The following is a 20,147-nucleotide window of genomic DNA, read 5'->3' as shown; positions in this document are numbered from 1 at the left end:
AAATTACAAACCTATACTATTGTATGTCAGTGGTGAAGCTGGTTCTGGCAAAACATTCCTAATCAAAATCATCAGTAAGTTCCTTCAACAATTGACAAACAACAAACTGTCAGCTGTTGTCACTGCCCCCACAGGTTTAGCTGCCTACAACATAGGTGGTGTCACTTTACACCGATTACTACTCCTGCCAGTAGAACACCAAAACAAGTTAGATTATTACAAACTTTCTGCAGAAGCTGCAATGGAAGTACGCAGAGTATTGAAACAAATGGAAATGCTACTAATAGATGAAGTGAGCATGGTGTCCAACCTAATTCACCTCAGATTACAAGAAGTACTTTGATTCACCTCAGATTACAAGAAGTACTCAAAACAAACTATGAAGAGCTATTTGTAGAAAACACATCATTGTTTTCGGAGATCTTCTTCAAATGACCCCTGTAAAAGGTGAGCCTATTTTTAAAACATTAGGACACAAACTCTGCCGTAAAACTGTTGGCAGCATTGGAAATGTCAACCTTTGGCAACATTTCCAATACAGAGTATTAACAGAAAACATGCGCCAATCTGCAGATCTCACTTATGCCAACATCTTAAAAAGTATCAGAGTTGGTATACTTTCTAGAGAAGCAGAAGCAATATTGAAAACCCGGCACATTCATGCACTTTATGGTGATAATGCATGTGCTACAGATGTTATGGAACAATTAGCCCACAAAAATGTCAATTGTATGGCCTTAATGCCAACTCTTGCAAGCTGTTTCAAATTCAATGAAATAATGTTAAGCAAAGAAATGCAACCAATTATGGAAATTAGCGCCACAGACAAACTAGATATACATGGAATGACACTACCCATGTGTGACCAAGCCACAGCAAGATTAAATAGTTTACAAAAATCAATCTCAAACACAGCAGGCTTGGAAAAGATATGAAAATTATCCTTAAATTGCAGAGTAATGCTTAAACGTAACCTTGACGTGGACCAAGGACTAGTTGATGGAGCACTGGGTACAGTTGTTGGCTTTCAAACATACCCACATGACAACAAAATTCAGTTTGTCAATATTCTCTTTGACAAACTTTCAGAAGTAAAAAGAATAGGACACTCAACAGCTCGATTCCTTCTCTTCAAAGTCATGTATGTACGCAGAGAACATTTTTCTCTAACTCTTGCATACGCAGTCACCATTCATAAATCACCAGGTCTTACTCTAGACAAAGCAATGATAGACATTGGTAACACAGTCTTTAAAGAAGGCATGAGCTACGTAGCACTGTCAAGGTTACCAGACATTTGGTCGAAAAAAATTGGTCGACCAGACAAATGGTCAAACCAATTTGGTCGAAAACCAAATGGTCGATTTTTTTATTTTCTTATTTTCACCCCCTTTTTTTTGGGGGGGGGGTCCCCCCCAACCCCTTTTTTTCTAAAAACCCATTTTTGTAAAAAACGAAAACCCGAAAAATAAATATATAATTAAAAAAAAAATTCGACCATTTGGTTTTCGACCAAATTGCGTCGACCAAATGTCATTCGACCAGTTTTAGGTGGACCAAATGTCTGGACACCCATTGTCACGCCTACGTACAATTGACGGTGTATTTCTAATATTCTTTGATGAAAGTAAAGTAAAACGCTGATATTCCTTGCATTTTAGAATACAATAGACTTTGTTCACTATACACCCCCCATCTACAAACATATCCTGTTCCACAAAAAGGAAAATGTTCTAAAAGAAAACTAAATCAAACAGAAATGCAAAAGGATGTCACTGCAAATCCTCCAAAGAGACTAAAAGAAACTAAAACTTCATCAAGTACCACAAGCAAAAAAGAATCAATTAGGGAAAGTAAACCAGGTACTTCTTTAAAGAAGGAAGACAAACTCCAAAAAAAGCAGTTAGATACAGAACTACCTGGACCATTTAAATTCTCAAATATAGTTGGTGTAAGTTGCTACGCAAATGTAGCTATGAATATTCCATTTCAATTACCACCAATTGTTGACAACATGTACTTACACAGTACAGACCCATTGTGTTTGCAAATGTTAGTACTTCACAGAAATGCAGCAAACAATCCTGACAACACGTATAGTGTTTTTAGAATAAGATGACAATTGGACTACTGTGCTGGAATGGTGAAATTCACTATTAACTCACAGGAAGATCCACAAGAATTTCTAATGTACTTACTATTAGTACTGGAAAACAAAAACATACCTATAAATGAAATCTTCCAGATTTCATACATGTGGAAACATACATGCACTCTCTGCAACAATGTGACACAAGAACAAATCCCCAATGAGCGCTTTGTCTATATATCAATACCTAATTGTGAATCCGTTCCATTTCAGCAACTTGTACAAAATGCAAACCACGGTAGATTATGTTCTACCTGCAATTCGGATAATCGCTCCACGTTACTAATGCAAACACATAGTAAATACGTAATACTAATGCTTCTACGTTACAATGCAGATGGTACGAAAAACAACTGCAAGCTGACTGGATTCACACATGGTCAAATTCCACTTGGTAGGAAAACCTTCACAACAATAGGTATAATGTACCACGCAGGAGCCACAGCCAACTCAGGGCACAACACTGCATATATATAAAAAAAATGTGGATGGTTTGAATGTAATGATAGTACCGTTACTCTAAAGCAGAGATTACCAGCTAATCTTACAAACGCGTATTTAATGTTCTTAAAACCAAAATTTGATAACTGAACTGTACTTAAACCTTAAGTACACTTGTAGTAAAAAAATATAAACTGTCACAATATTTCAAAACCTATCTAACTGCCCAAAGATTCTACAGCAACTAATCAGATAAATTAATACCACTCAAATAGAGCAAAAAATAGACAGTTAGAATACGCCAATTGGTATCTAACCGTCCCAAAATTTACAAATATGCAAACAGATAAATCAATACCACGAAATTACATCAAAACATAAACAGTTAGAATACGCCTACTGGTATCTAACTGAGCCAAAATTTTACAATATCCAAACAAATACCTAATATCTTACTGCTCCCAAAAACTGGAACAATCCAATGCATAAAGCATTACGCAGAAAGAACAAGTAAACGTGGAAAACAAACAAATAAATAAACTGTAGCATAACAGAAAAAGGGTTTTTTTTTTACCCAACATGGATTTTTTTTCTCCCACAGACCCAATGATTTTAGCAACAAACACAGAAACTTTGCACATTGCACAGTACTCTGGTTTGTAATCTACTAAATATGAGGGTCAATAAAAAGAAGAAAATGTTGATTGTACAATGTAATAAGTCATTATAACATACTAATACTAACATGCTATTTTCTTTTATTACAGAAATGAACAAGAAAAACATGGACTCCCGTTACTAAACCAAATAGTACGTATAACAAGATAAATACAACCATCGCAGCATATCACACCCATACAAGCTTATAACATTGTGCCTTATAAATTAGTTTTTGACCCAAAGTTAAAAGCCACTATGGGTGTGATATGCTGCGGTGATTGTGGCCAGGGCATACACTCTTGGGTGCATGGCCATATGGCCATGCACCCAACATTCTATACCCTGGCCACAACCACCCCAGCATATCACACCCATAGATGCAAACATTGCAACCATTGTTATGTCCGCGGACAGGGGGAAGGTCCTAGGACACATTCAACTTGCCAGAGGACAATACAAACAGCGTCCTCAGGACACCCCCATTTTCTTTATGTCCGAACATTTGTGGACACCGCCATTGTTCTTAAAACATTTTCACCTTGCCAACGAACAATACAGACAACTTCTCCAGGACACCCCCTGCAAACATTCCAAGACCCCACGAGTGTTCTTAGAACACTTTCAAGTTGACACCGAATCCATTCTGTTTATTTACGAACATTCCAGAACAGCCTTGTTGTCCGCAGACAAATCGAACACAACAAAAGCGTCTAGCACATAAATAAAATACAACTTTGAACCTATCTCATACTCCCCCGTCCTCCCCAAAGACTTCTACACACCAACACACTCTACTAAATACACATTTTGAACAAACTTTCACCGCGCTGTTTGCGGACGTCCGCAAATGCAAGATGGCGGGCGCGACAGAAAATCTGACGCGCATTCACGCACCGCGCCGCCCAATCAGCGAACACATCGCATGTCCGAACAGGGAAGTCCGTCCGCGAAGCGAACACAGATATCACAAATTTTTTTGCCTTACATTTTGGTCATTTTTTAAAAAACTACTGGACGGATTTACACCAAATTTGCAAAAGCACGCTTTCGGGACCAGGCCACCGCTCCTGCCGCAATATATATATATATATATTCAGTAAAAAAAACGTTGTTAAAGGGACGTTATGGTTAAGTTGCGCTACTAAAAACCTATGAAATTCAGTGAAAAAACTTTGTTAAAGGGACGTTATGGTTCAAAGTAAAACCGATAACCCCTTAAATTCGGCAGTTATGGTAAGATAAGCAACCATAACTTGCGCCGCCACCGTGCACTGCTAACACTAACACCCAGGACATCAAAGATGACATCACAAATGTCATTGATGACATCACTGATGACATCACATGGCTGGCTCTCCCTTTTTTTCCTTTCCTGATATATCTAGGCCACATAATTTTCTTCAGTAACAGTCAGGAACTAAAAATTGTAAATTACTATATTCGTAGACTTATCTTTCAAGTATGTTCTTAGAATAATTCCCTTATGGTCCAGTCATATCATATGAAACATATACATAGGAGAAGACACAACCTTGAAAGACAGCAATCCTTTTTGTGCATTAAAATTATCAGTAGATTTATCAGCACTTTCTGATACTTTTGATGTTTTTTTATTACTGTACTTTCCCTGTATATGCTCATATTTTTATATGTTGTACTCACACTATTTTCCTTAGGGTCCAGACACATCATGTGATATATATAGATAGGGTAAGTAACAGCTTTGAAACAGAGCAATCATTTCTCTCCATAAAGGTAATCAGTAAGGTTATGGACACTTTCTGCTACTATTGCTGTTTCTTTTTCCTACTTCAATTCCCTTGTATATATTCATATTTGTATGTGGTGTTGTCTCTTTGTGATTTGTGTATAATAATGCAATTATGTAGTAAGTGGGTTTTATTACCTACTTATCACAAGTTTCACTGTACGTAAAACTCTAATATGAAAACAGTTATCATTTCAATATTCAAAATGGCAAGCTTATGAATATTGCACCTCCATCATGTATGCTGCACACAATGCCTATGTTTCTACATGAGTACCTTCGTATACTGGATTGAAGTTAATAATAGAATGCTATTTATATCACTTTTTTTATTAACATTACACTAAGAATCCCTTGTACAGACTTTTCATGAAAGGTAAATGCACATGTGATGTCATCAGTGATGTCATCAATGACATTTGTGATGTCATCTTTGATGTCCTGGGTGTTAGTGTTAGCACTCCACGGTGGCGGCGCGAGTTATGGTTGCTTATCTTACCATAACTGCCGAATTTCAGGGGTTTTTCGGTTTTACTTTGAACCATAACGTCACTTTAACAACGTTTTTTTTACTGAATTTCATAGGTTTTTAGTAGCGCAACTTAACCATAACGTCCCTTTAACAACGTTTTTTCACTGAATTTCATAGGTTTTTAGTAGCACAACTTAACCATAATATCCCTGACTTCATATACATGTAACATAGAACATACTAACCCCCTCGTAGTGATTTTCATGTCCGCGGACTACCGTCATGTCCGCAGACACATCGAAAATCTGAGCGTGGTGAATGTAAATTTAAATAGTGTGCCCCATTTCCCCTTTGAAGTTGGCTCTGAAAATAGCCGCTTTTTTTTTTTTTTTACAGATGCTTGACAGACACCTGTTATTTTGTATTTTTTTCCTTGTTTTTTTTCTTACTTTACTCCTAAAATCTTCACATAACCTTCTCCAAAGCAACCCTTACATTCCAAAATAGAAAGACATTTCCCGTAAAAGATAAAGAAATGCCATCTTCTTTAAAATTAACAGCATTACTGGCATCAATATTCTCATTGTTACAGAAGAACATACCAGCTCTAAGCATGAAGGCACACATGCCTCGGTTGATGACACACCTAGCAATGTTTTGCTGAGGACAAAAAACTGAACTATTGTCCCATATTGCCCTAGGTAGTAATCCAGAAAAAATTACTTTTGCATTTGGAAGGATCTTCATTATGGCTTGAACCAAGCGTTCCAAATCAGCTAACAAAGTAGGGGCACTGACGTTGCCCAAATGGAAAGCACCATAGTGCAAAACTACCACATGTGGACTGTTCATCCTGGCCACATCCTCACAAACTTGTACAATTCCCTGCACATTGCAATCAGGCACAGTGCTCCACACCACCTCCACTCCTTTCACATCAAAGTTCTTTGCAACATGCCTGCATTCAGCGTACTGCTGTAAACCATGCACAAACATATCTCCGATTTGCGATGTCCTGGGTGTTAGTCTTAGCAGTGCACGGTGGTGGCGCGAGTTATTTTTCATAGCTTACCATAACTTGCTATTTTCAGGGGTCTTTCGGCTGTACTTAAAACCATAACATACTTTAAACAAACTTTTTTTAATATCACGCAAACAATATACAAACATGGCGTGCAAAAACCAACTTCTACAGATGGCTTTACACAGAATGTTGCAAAGTAAGAATTTATGCTCGTTCACAGTGAAGGTCAGCTGCTTCAATTTTTTTCTCGGGCCCCGTAATATTACACTGCCACGATAGTGGCAGTGTACTTATGGTTAAGTTGGTGTTTCCATCGGAAGAGCACTTTTTGGGCGGCTTATAACTTCGCCCCCTCTGGACAAATCCTCACCAAACTTTCCGAAAAAAGTATATGGCCCACTCTGAATATTTTTGCAAAGTTTGGTGAGGATTCGTCCAGGGGGTGAAAAGTTATAGGGGGGGTCCCAAAATTTCTGTTTTTTCCCATAGACTGAATAGGAAAAAATGTTTGCTCGCGCCTACAGCCCAAACCGCTGGACGGATTTTCACCAAATTTGGACCAGGAGCAGCGGCTTGGTCCCGAAAGCATGCTTTTGCAAATTTGGTGAAAATCCGTGCAGTAGTTTTTTTTTAAAATGACCAAAAAGTAGGTAAAAAAAATTAGTGATATCTGTGTTCGCTTCGCGGACACACTTCCCTGTTCGCTCCGCAGACAGGACAGTGATTGGGCAAGCAGCTTGCGTGATGTCTGCGGACATCTGACGTGCTCTCTCATTGGATGCGGTGAAAGCGTGCAGTGCGTCTGGCTTCAGAGACGCCCGCCATCTTTCTTTCCCGCATGAGTGGCTTTGTCAGGTCTGTCTCCTGTTCCTCCCACCCCCGCTCATGCCCCGTGTCTGCCCCACCCCCCGCTCATGCCCCGTGTGTCCTTCCTGTCCCCCCCACCCCCGCTCATGCTCCGTGTCTCCCCTGTTCCTCCAGCCCCCTGCTCACGCCAATCGCACATGGTGGCCAGCGGAGGGCTGAGGAGCGGGATCTGCCGCACAAACTCATGTCCGTGTTTTTGTTCGTTTCCTGACATACAAACCCCCCCACCACCCGCTCATGTCCCGTGTGTCTCTCTTCCTCCCACCACCCCCCGCTCATGCCCCGTGTGTCTCTCCCCTATCCCCCACCCCCCGCTCATGCCCCGTGTGTCTCTCTCCCACCCCCCACCCCCCCCGCTCATGCCCTGTGTGTCTCTCTCCCTCCCCCCCACCCCCCACTCATGCCCTGTGTGTCCCTCCCCTACCCCCCACCCCCCGCTCATGCCCCGTGTGTCTCTCTCCCTCCCCCCCACCCCCCACTCATGCCCCGTGTGTCTCTCCCCTCCCCCCCACCCCCCGCTCATGCCCTGTGTGTCTCTAGCCTCCCACCCACCCCCCACTCATGCCCCGTGTGTCTCTCTCCCTCCCCCCCACCCCCCGCTCATGCCCCATGTTTCTCTCTCGCTCCCCCGCACCCCCCGCTCATGCCCCGTGTGTCTCTGATACCCTCCCCCCACCCCCACTCATGACCCATGCGTCTCTCGCCTCCCCCCCACCCCCCGCTCATGACCCGTGTGTCTCTCCCCTCCCCCCCAAACCCCGCTCATGCCCCGTGTGTCTCTCTCCCTCCCCCCACCCCCGCTCATGCCCTGTGTGTCTCTCCCCTCCCCCCATCCCCCACTCATGCCCCATGTGTCTCTCTCCCTCCCCCCACCCCCCACCCCCGCTCATGCCCCGTGTGTCTCTCTCCCTCCCCCCACCCCCCGCTCATGCCCTGTGTGTCTCTCTCCCTTCCCCCACCCCCTCCCCTCGCTCATGCCCCGTGTGTCTCTCTCCCTCCGCCCCACCCCCCACTCATGCCCCGTGTGTCTCTCTCCCTCCCCCCACCCCCCGCTCATGCCCCATGTGTCTCTCCCCTCCCCCCCACCCCCCGCTCATGCCCCGTGTGTCTCTCTCCCTCCCCCCACCCCCCGCTCATGCCCCTTGTGTCTCTCTCCCTCCCCCACCCCCCGTCCCTGCTCATGCCCTGTGAGTCTCTCTCCCTCCTCCCAACCCCCCGCGCATGCCACGTGTGTCTCTCCCATCCCCTCCACCCCTCGCTCATGCCCCGTGTGTCTCTCCGCCTCCCCCCCACCCCCCGCTCATGCCCCGTGTGTCTCTCCTCTTCCCCCCACCCCCCGCTCATGCCCCGTGTGTCTCTCCCCTCCACCCCACCCCCCACTCATGCCCAGTGTGTCTCTCCCCTCCCCCCCACCCCCGCTCATGCCCTGTGTGTCTCTCCCCTCCCCCCCACCCCCGCTCATGCCCCATGTGTCTCTCGACCTCCCCCCCACCCCCCGCTCATGCCCCGTGTGTCTCTCCCCTTCCCCCCACCCTCCGCTCATGCCTGTGTGTCTCTCCCCTCCCCACCACCCCCCGATCATGCCCCGTGTGTCTCTCCCCTCCCCCCACCCCCCGCTCATGCCCCGTGTGTCTCTCTCCCTCCCTCCCACCCCCCGCTCATGCCCCGTGTGTCACTCTCCCCCCCACCCCCCGCTCATGCCCCGCGTGTCTCTCCCTTCCCCCCACCCCTCTCATGCCCCGTGTGTCTCTCTCCCTCCCCCCACCCCCCCCTCATGCCCCGTGTGTCTCTCCCACCCACCCTCCGCTCATGCCCCGTGTGTCTCTCTCCCCCCACCCCCGCACATGCCCGTGTGTCTCTCCCCTCCCCCCCGCTCATGCCCCGTGTGTCTCGAACCCTCCTCCCCCACCCCCCGCTCATGCCCTGTGTATCTCTCCCCTCCCCCCACCACCCGTTCATGCCCCGTGTGTCTCTCCCCTCCCCCCAACCCCCGCTCATGCCCCGTGTGTCTCTGTCCCTACCCCCCACCCTCCGCACATGCCCCGTGTGTCTCTCACCCTCCCCCGACCCCCCGCTCATGCCCCGTGTGTCTCTCCCCTCCCCCCAACCCCTGCTCATGCCCCATGTCTGTCTCCTGTTCTCCCCACCCCACGGTCATGCCCCGTGTCTGTCTCCTGTTCCCCCCACCCCCACTCATGCCCCGTGTCTGTCTCCTGTTGCCCCCCACACCCCCTGCTCATGCCCCGTGTCTGTCTCCTGTTCCCCCCACCCCCCGCTCATGCCTCGTGTCTGTCTCCTGTTGCCCCCACCCCCCGCTCATGCCCCGTGTCTGTCTCCTGTTGTCCCCCCACCCCCTGCTCATGCCCCGTGTCTGTCTCCTGTTGCCTCCCACCCCTGCTCATTCCCCGTGTCTCTCTATTGTTGCCCCCCACCCCACGCTCATGCCCCGTGTCTGTCTCCTGTACCCCCCACCCCCGATCATGTCCTGTGTTTGTCTCCTGTTCCCCCCACCCGCTCATGCCCCGTGTCTGTCTCCTGTTCTCCCCACTCCCGCTCATGCCCCGTGTCTGTCTCCTGTTCCCCCCACCCCCGCTCATGCCCCCTGCCTCTCTCATGTTGCCCCCCGCTCATGCCCTGTGTCTGTCTACTGTTACCCCCACCCGCTCATGCCCCGTGTCTGTCTCCTGTTCCCCCCACCCGCTCATTCCCGTGTCTCTCTTGTTGCCCCCCACCCCACGCTCATGCCCCGTGTCTGTCTCCTGTTCTCCCCACCCCCCGCTCATGCCCTGTGTCTGTCTCCTGTTCCTCCCACCCCCCTGCTCATGCCCCGTGTCTGTCTCCTGTTGGCCCCCAAACCCCCCCCTCATGCCCTGTGTCTGTCTCCTGTTCTCCCCACCCCCTGCTCATGTCCCGTGTCTGTTGTTCCCTCCACCCCCCGCTCATGCTCCGTGTCTGTCTCCTGTTCCCCCCACCTCCCGCTCATGCCCCGTGTCTGTCTCCTGTTCCCCCCACCCCCGCTCATGCCCTGTGTCTCTCCTGTTGCCCCCCACCCCCTGCTCATGCCCCGTGTCTGTCTCCTGTTGCCCCCCGCCCCCCGCCCATGCCCCGTGTCTGTCTGCTGTTCTCCCCACCCCCCGCTCATGCCCTGTGTCTGTCTCCTGTTCCCCCCACCCCCCACTCATGCCCAGTGTCTGTCCCCTGTTGCCCCCCACCCCCTGCTCATGCCTCATGACCCATGTCTGTCTCCTGTGCCCCCCCACCCCCGCTCATGCCCCGTGTCTGTCTCCTGTTGCCTCCCCACCCCCCGCTCATGCCCCGTGTCTGTCTCTGTTGTTCCCTTCACCCCGCCGCTCATGCTCGTGTCTGTCTCCTGTTCCCCCCAACCCCCGCTCATGCCCCGTGTCTCTCTCCTGTTGCCCCCAACCCCCGCTCAATCCCCGTGTCTGTCTCCTGTTCCCCCCACCCGCTCATGCCCCGTGTCTCTCTCCTGTTACCCCCCCGCTCATGCCCCGTGTCTGTCTCCTGTACCCCCCCACCCCCGCTCATGCCCTGTGTCTTTTTCCTGTTGCCCCCCACCACCCGCTCATGCCCCGTGTCTGTCTCTGTTGTTCCCCCCACCTCCCGCTCATGCCCTGTGTCTGTCTCCTGTTCCCCCACCCCCGCTCATGCCCAGTGTCTCTCTCCTGTACCCCCCACCCCCCCGCTCATGCCCCGTGTCTGTCTTCTGTTCACCCCACCCCCCGCGCATGGCCCATGTCTGTCTCCTGTTCCCCCCACCCCCCGCTCATACCCCCTGCTTGTCTCCTGTTGTCCCCCACCCATGCCCCATGTCTGTCTCCGGTACCCCCCCACCCCCCGCTCATGCCCCGTATCTCTCTCCTGTTGCCCCCCACCCCACACTCATGCCCCATGTCTGTCTCCTGTTGCCCCCCAACCCCCGTTCATGCCCCGTGTCTGTCTCCTGTTCTCCCCACCCCCCGCTCATGCCACGTATCTGTCTCTTGTTCCCCCGCCCCCGCTCATGGCCCATGTCTGTCTCCTGTTCTCCCCACCCCCCCGCTCATGCCCTGTGTCTGTCTCCTGTTCTCCCCACCCCCCGCTTATGCCCTCTGTCTCTCTCCTGTTGGCCCCAGCCCCCGCTCATGCCCTGTGTCTGTCTCCTGTTGCCCCCCACCCCCTGCTCATGCCCCGTGTCTGTCTCTTGTTCCCCCCTCCCCCTGCTCATGCCCCGTGTCTGTCTCCTGTTCGCCCCACCTCCTGCTCATGCCCCGTGTCTGTCTCCTGTTCCCCCCACCCCCCGCTCATGCCCCATGTCTCTCTCCTGTTGCCCCCCACCCCCCGCTCATGCCCCGTGTCTGTCTCCTGTACCCCCCACCCCCGCTCATGCCCCGTGTCTCTCTCCTGTTGCCCCCCACCACCGCTCATGCCCCGTGTCTTCCTCTTGTCCCCCCTCCTATGATGCCCCTTGTTGACCTCTTGTTCCCCCGCTCATGCCCCGTGTCTTCCTCCTGTCCCCCCCACTCCTCGCTGATGCCCTGTGTCTTCCTCCTGTTCCCTCGCACCCTCCGCTCATGCCCCGTGTCTCCCTTCTTTCCCCCCCACCCCCCGCTCATGCCCCGTGTCTGCACTGTTGGAACGGAGCAGACACGGGGCATGAGCGGGGGTGGGGGCCCCACCTTGCCCTACTCCTGCTCATGGCCCGTGTCTCCCCTGTTCACCCCCACCCCCCGCTCATGCCCCGTGTGTCTCTCTCCTCCTCCCCAACCCCAGCTCATGCCCCGTGTGTCTATCCCCTCCCCCCACCCCCCACTCTTGCCCCGTGTGTCTCTCCCCTCCCCCACTTCCCAATCATGCCCCGTGTGTCTCTCTCGCTCCCCCCAACCCCCGCTCATGCCCCATGTGTCTCTCTCCCTCCCCCACCCCCGCTCATGCCCCGTGTGTCTCTCCCCTCCCCCCCACCCCCCGCTCATGCCACGTGTGTTTCTCTCCCTCCCCCCCACCCCCCGCTTATGACCCTGTGTGTCTCTCCCCTCCCCCCCACTCCCCGCTCATGCCCCGTGTGTCTCTCCCCTCCCCCTCACCCATGCCCCCTGTGTCTCTCTCCCCTCCCCCCCGCTCATGCCCCGTGTGTCTCTCCCCCCACCCCAGCTCATGCCCCGTGTGTCTCTCTCCCTCCCCCCACCCCCCGCTCATGCCCGTGTGTCTCTCTCCCTGCCCCCCACCCCGCAGTCATGCCCCGTGTGTCTCTTCCCTCCCCCACCCCCGCTCATGCCCTGTGTGTCTTTCTCCCTCCCCCCAACCCCCAGCTCATGCCCCATGTGTCTCGCCCCTCCCCCCACCCCCCGCTCATGCCCCGTGTGTCTCTCCCCTCCCCCACCCCCCGCTCATGCCCTGTGTGTCTCTCCCCTCCCCCACCCCCCGCTCATGCCCCATGTGTCTCTCCCCTCCCCCCACCCCCGCTCCTGCCCTGTGTGTCTCTCCCCTCCCCCACCCCCTGCTCATGCCCCGTGTGTCTCTCCCGCCCCCCCACCCCCTCTCATGCCCCATGTGTCTATCCCCTTCCCCCCACCCCCGCTCATGCCCCGTGTGTCTCTCCCCCTCCCCCCACCCCCGCTCATGCCCCGTGTCTGTCTCCTGTTGCCCCCCACCCCTGCGTCTGTCTCCTGTTGCCCCCCACCTCCCGCTCATGCCGTGTCTGTCTCTGTTGTTCCCCCCACCCCCCGCTCATGCCCCGTGTCTGTCTCCTGTTCCCCCCAACCCCCCCTCATGCCCCGTGTCTGTCTCCTGTTCCGCCCACCCCCCGCTCATGCCCTGTGTCTCTCCTGTTGCCCCCCGCTCATGACCCGTGTCTGTCTCCTGTTGCCCCCACCACCCGCTCATGCCCCTTGTCTGTCTCCTGTTCTCCCCACCCCCCGCTCATGCCCCATGTCTGTCTTCTGTTGCCCCCCACCCCCGCTCATGCCCCGTGTCTGTCTCCCCCACCCCCGCTCATACCCCGTGTATGTCTTCTGTACCCCCCGCTCATGCCCCGTGTCTGTCTCCTGTTCTCCGCACCCCCCACTCATGCCCCGTGTCTGTCTCCTGTTGCCCCCACCCGCTCATGCCCCGTGTCTCTCTCTTGTTGCCCCCCACCCCCCCGCTCATGCCCCATGTCTGTCTCCTGTTCTCCCCACCCCCCGCTCATGCCCCGTGTCTGTCTCCTGTTGCCCCCCACCCCCCGCTCATGCCCCTTGTCTGTCTCCCCCCACCCCCCGCTCATGCCCTGTGTATGTCTTCTGTTCCCCCCGCTCATGCCCCGTGTCTGTCTCCTGTTGTCCGCACCCCCCACTCATGCCCCGTGTCTGTCTCCTGTTGCCCCCACCCGCTCATTCCCCGTGTCTCTCTCTTCTTGCCCCCTACCCCCCCGCTCATGCCCCGTGTCTGTCTCCTGTTCCTCCCACTCCCCGCTCATGCCCCGTGTCTGTCTCCTGTTCTCCCCACCTCCCGCTCATGCCCCGTGTCTGTTGTTCCCCCCATGCCCCGCTCATGCCCATGTCTGTCTCCTGTTCCCCCCACCCTCCGCTCATGCCCCGTGTCTGTCTCCTGTTCCCCCCACCCCCCGCTCATGCCCCGTGTCTCTCCTGTTGCCCCCCACCCCCAGCTCATGCCCCGTGTCTGTCTCCTGTTGCCCCCCGCTCATGCCCCGTGTCTGTCTCCTGTTCTCCCCACCCCCCTTCATGCCCTGTGTCTGTCTCCTGTTGCCCCCCACCCCCCGCTCATGCCCCGTGCCCCGTGTCTGTCTCCTGTTGCCCCCCACCCCCGCTCATATCCCGTTTCTGTCTCCTGTTGCCCCCCACCCCCTGCTCATGCCCCGTGTCTGTCTCCTGTTGCCCCCCACCCCTGCTCATGCCCCGTGTCTGTCTCCTGTTGCCCCCCACCCCCTGCTCATGCCCCGTGTCTGTCTCTGTTGTTACCCCCAACCCCCGCTCATGCCCCGTGTCTGTCTCCTGTTCCCCCCACCTCCCGCTCATTCCCCGTGTCTCTCTCCTGATGCCCCCCACCCCCTGCTCATGCCCCGTGTCTCTCCTGTTGCCCTTCACCCCCCGCTCATGCCCCGTGTCTGTCTCCTGTTCTCCCCACCCCCCATTCATGCCCTGTGTCTGTCTCCTGTTGCCCCCCACCCCCGCTCATGCCCCGTGTCTGTCTCCTGTTGCCCCCCACCCCCGCTCATGCCCCATGTCTGTCTCCTGTAGCCCCCCACCCCCCGCTCATGCCCCGTGTCTGTCTCCTGTTGCCACCTACCCCCCTCTCATGCCCCATGTCTGTCTCCTGTTGCCCCCCACCCCCGCTCATGCCCCGTGTCTGTCTCTGTTGTCCCCCCCGACCCCCGTCTCATGCCCCGTGTCTGACTCCTGTTCCCCCACCTCCCGCTCATGCCCCGTGTCTCTCTCCTGTTGCCCCCCACCCCCCGCTCATGCCCCATGTCTGTCTCCTGTACCCCCCAACCCCCCGCTCATGCCCCGTGTCTGTCTCCTGTTCCCCCCACCCACCCATGCCCCTTGTCTCTCTCCTGTTGCCCCCCCACTCATGCCCACGTGTCTGTCTCCTGTTCCCCCCACCTGCTCATTCCCAGTGTCTCTCTCCTGTTGCCCCCCACCCCCGGCTCATGGCCCGTGTCTGTCTCCTGTACCCCCCCACCCCCCGCTCATGCCCCGTGTCTCTCTCCTGTTGCCCCCCACCCCCCTGCTCATGCCCGTGTCTGTCTTCTGTTCCCCCCACCCCTGCTCATGCCCCGTGTCTCTCTCCTGTTGCCCCCCAACCCCCGCTCATGCCCCATGTCTGTCTCCTGTTGCCCCCCACTCCCCCGCTCATGCCCCGTCTCTGTCTCCTGTTCTCCCCACCCCCCGCTCATGCCCCGTATTTGTCTCCTGTTCACCCCACCCCCAGCTCATGCCCCGTGTCTCCCTTCTTTACCCTCCATCTCCCGCTCATGCCCCGTGTCTGCACTGTTGGAACAGGGCAGACACGGGGCATGAGCGGGGGCCCCACCTTGCCCTACCCCCGCTCATGCCCCGTGTCTCTCCTGTTCACCCCCAACCCCACTCATGCTCCGTGTCTGTCTCCCTCCTTTTCCCCCCGCTCATGGCCCGTGTCTCCCCTGTTCACCCCCACCCCCGCTCATGCTCTGTGTCCCCCTTCTTCCCCCCCACTCATGCCCCATGTCTCCCTTCTTTCCCGCTCATGCCCCGTGTCTCCCTTCTTTCCACCCTTGCTCATGCCCCGTGTCTCTCTCCTGGTCTTCCCGACCCCCCGCCGATGCCCTGTTGTGTTCTCTTTATACACCCTGCCTTCCCTTTCCCTGGTGGCCATCTTGGTAAAAGATTTTCCTTCCTACACCGGGACGCCTGCCTGCGGCGTCCCAGTTTGGGAAGAAAAATCTTTTTTTTACCACCCCGGGTTCCCACTTTGAGAACCTAGGATGCTAGTGGTCTTCCTCCATTGAAAAGGATGTTATGGTTACGTTGCACTAATAAAAAACTATGAAATTCAGTAAAAAAAAATGTGTTAAAGTGACTTTATGATTAAGTTGCACTAATAAAAACCTCTGAAATTCAGTAAAAAACCATTGTTAAAGGGACGTTATGGATAAGTTGCGCTACTAAAAACCTATGAAATTCAGTAAAAAAACTTTGTTAAAGGGACGTTATGGATAAGTTGCGCTACTAAAAACCTATGAAATTCAGTAAAAAAACTTTGTTAAAGGGACGTTATGGTTAAGTTGCGCTACTAAAAACCTATGCAATTCAGTGAAAAAACTTTGTTAAAGGGACGTTATGGTTCCAAGTAAAACCGAAAAACCCTTGAAATTCGCCATTTATGGTAAGCTAGGCAACCATAACTCGCGCCACCTCTGTGCACTGCTAAGACTAACACCCACGACATCAAAGATGACATCACAAATGTCATTGATACATTTGGCGATACATTCAAAATACCACTGGAAGGCCAGGAGTCTGTGTGGGTTGTGACACTGCATACTTTATTTTCTCCAATAGGGACAACTTGTTTATGGCAAGATTATGCAGACTGGGTTACAAGGACAATTGTTCCAAATTTAGCTGTTTGAATCTTAACAGTGATTTGCATGATTTTCCTTTGCCATTTGAGTTGTTTGTGCACAAATATTTTTAATATGGGCAATGTGATTGAATTTCAGGATCAGTCATATTAGGCAGACAGAGGTAGCATATTGAAAGTGGATGTAGATCAGTGGGAGGTAGAAAAGTGAACTATGATTTACTTGAGTGACACATAGATAACTGAATGAAAATAGGCCATCTTCTAGCCATTTCACTACTGACATTACTACATCTCAGTAGCCAGCCAGCTTGCTTGACAGAACATTATATAGCATTTCTTGTCAGGGTGATGATATGAACAACGCTTGGTGAAAATGACTGTGCTATTTTTAGAGGTCATGCAAAATACTTATGAGCAGTTGCAAAGAAAACATTGTATAATTCTTGGTAGGCAGCAGATTATAGATAGTGGCTGTATATAAGTGTGTTGTCATTCACCAGTCTTAAGAAATGCTAGTTGCAAATGTGGAGTAAATGTTCTAAACTTTTTGTCACAGGAGAGGAGAGAATGATCAGTGATGTGAATCTGCAATAGGTCATCGTCTTGTGGCTATGAAGAAGTGAAGATGGTCTCTGCAACACATCCACAGTGCCTTAAAGTGGTAGTGGAAAAGAGAGATTTAGTAACCTGTCTCTCGGGGCGGGTGGGAGATTGTACCAAATGAAAATGAACAGATGCAGTTTGTGAAATGTTCCCTGTCTCCTCCACCCCTATCCACTCATTTTGAATCTGGGGGTGATGATGATGAAGCAGTAAACATGGTTTCCATTGTGAGTTGAAGCCCCTACAACACATGACTTGACCTAGGAACTAGTCATACAAAAGAGCAGAAAGAGGTGAACAATGCCACCGCTAAAGAGACAGGTTGGAAGGACAAATCTGCCCTTCCATTTTTGTTTAGGCTCTTTCAAAGACAGCCTATCAGATGTGAATGTATACAACATCAGCATTTGGCAGCCCCAGGATCATCTCCACCATCTCCAGGAGTACATGTGAAGACATATGCTCTTAGTTCAGAAAGTATGGAAGAATAACATCATATGGAGGAGCAGCTGAATGCCACTGCAGGAAGTCCCGCTCCTATTCTACCTATAGGTTGGGAACCAGAAATTGCGACATGTGCAAAGCCAATAATGGTGCCCATACCATGAAGAGGCTTTGAGAAAAGGTATCCACTGAGAAAATCCTATATGATGTCTCCCCGAAGAGATGACGGTCTCCTGAGCAAGATCCCTGAAGAAGTGTGAAGATGTGAAAAGGAGAGGTTGGTGATGTCACAAGAAATGAGTGTGATGCACTGAGAAGAGTGGCTGAAGAAGAGAATGCATAGACCTCATATAATCTGATTGCGAAGTAAAGAATTGAGAAGACTTTCATGTGCGCAATGAAGATTGCACGTGTGAAGAAGCACTGCAGAAAATGCAAGCCATTTTGTAAATGTACAGATGCTGTAACGCAAGTAGACTAAGTAATCATAAAAGGTTGGCTATACGCAGTGAATAGACTGCAGGTGGTGCCGCCATTATATATAGAATCTTGATATTCGATGTCACAACCTTAGTAAGCTCAGCCCGTGGAGAAAGGAGGATTGATAGCTATGTGTGTGTGTGTGTCGCAGCAAAGAAATAAGCTGAAGCTCGAAGATGGACCAAAAGAAGACTGTTTGGCCTGGTGTCAAAGACTAAGGCAGCCAAAACTGGTTATCAGTCCTAGAAGAACGGTGAATGTGAGACGCCCAGACCTTCCTTGTTAAGTTGCAAAGAGGGAACACCATGAGTGTTAAGTTTCTTTATTCAAGACAATTAAATGCTATAAAATGGGCTGATTCACAGTCTCCTGTCACGTGAGGAAATAGAAGTGGCCATGCAGACCTGAACCTTGATAAGAATATGCTCACACTGCCTTATATTCCCAGAGAAGAACAGCTATAACAAGGCCAAATTTAAAGAGAATCTGAATGGCAGAAGGCATGAGTGATGAGATACGATGGGCTAATTGGGTCAGGAGGTACGGTCAAGTCCACCCACCAGCACCTGGGTACCAGCTTACGTACTGCCAGTGAATCGAATGTTCCAGAAGGGTAAAAGCTTGCCAACCAATTGTAGAGGGCCATATAACAAAGGGTCTTATAGTTTGAGAGCCAATGATACGCTCTGTACTTAATAACTGTTGAAGATGACTTGCACTAGGGGAGGGCATAGGTTGTCCACCTGACTGTAGAGACCCAATCACAATCCAATCCCTTATAGAAAGTATACTAAGATATTCCCCTTGAGGCAACCACAGCCCCACTTAGGTTTACTTAGTTTGCCACGTAGTATGACATCATGTATGATGAGTTTTTGCTATAAAGTTAATGTTTTTTTTATGAAAAGCATTGAGACTATGCCGTGCGACGTCCGTTGATGTCCGTTGTAACTCCCTGTTTTAGATCATTGAGAATAAAACAGAGACACTTTGCCAACTTCCTGAGTCACACTTATTATTTGGAGTAAGAGTTATTCTGCTTTCCATCCATCGTACAATGTGTTACCACAATTAAAAGGACCGTAAGGGTTCAACCATCTCAAAACCTGTGCAATAAAACCATATATTGGAAAAAGACTGGGACCAAAGTAGGCACCACAACATCCAGTTGCCATATGATGCATCACCATTCTCAGGGCTGGAATTAATCCAGAAGACCTCCCCTGCATCCCTTTTACAACAAGTAGTCCGTCACCATGCCAACCTCAGTCTGAACTGTCACCCACAGCTCTATTGTCTGATCCAGTGGGGGCTAACCGGCCATCAATACCATTTTACTCCCACTATTTTACAACTGCATTAATGCATTAATGCACAGAGAGCCTCCTTCCAGCAGGGCATGCTGTAGTGCCTGGGGCATTTCAGTCAGGTGTCCATGTGAAATGAGAGCAGCAACAATTGGCTTGTTTAGCCTAATTAATTTCTTCCTATGAATGAGAACAAAGAGAACAGGTATAATATAAATCATTGGATTTGGGGCATTTGCAAATTTGAAGGCAAAGGCCTAGAAACTTTAATTTGATGGTCACAACCATATGCAACCCAGAACAGGACTGCAATACTTGTCCTTGGACTCAAGCCCTGGGATCGTATCTCTCCAGCCCTGAAATCTCTCCATTGGCTCCCAGTGGATGCAAGGATTAAATTCAAAACCCTCTGCGTTGTCCACAAGGCTTTCTGGGGCCTGGGTCCAAAATACCTTCCGCTATCCCTCTGCAAATACCTCCCCTCTCGATCTCTTTGCTCCTCTACCTCCAACTCCCTCAGGGTCAGTCGTTTTTCAAAAAAACGAGCTGGGGGTAGATCTCTGTCTTCGGCTGGGGCCTCCCTCTGGAAGAGCCTCCCTGCCACTCTAAAACTTGAGGAGAACCATCTCCGGTTCCGGAAGCACCTCAAGACCTTCCTCTTATCTTCTGCCTTCGCTCCCCTTCTCCCCTGCTGATCTGTTCTCTCTTGGCACTGTGCACCTGGCTACACTCTGTCCTCCGGGCCCAGGTACCTGCTCACCCTGCCCCCCTCCTGCACTGCCTCCGGGCCACCCCTTGCACTGGGGTCTGTATCTGTACCCATACAGCCCCCTTTTTCTTCCTGCACTTAGCAGACCTACCCTGTCTGCTGC

The sequence above is a fragment of the Ambystoma mexicanum genome, chromosome 6p (assembly GCF_040938575.1).
Source record: "Ambystoma mexicanum isolate Mex_15411 chromosome 6p, UKY_AmexF1_1, whole genome shotgun sequence".
Lineage (NCBI taxonomy): Eukaryota > Metazoa > Chordata > Amphibia > Caudata > Ambystomatidae > Ambystoma > Ambystoma mexicanum.
The sequence above is the reverse complement of the archived record's forward strand: the minus strand, read 5'-3'. Positions refer to the sequence as shown.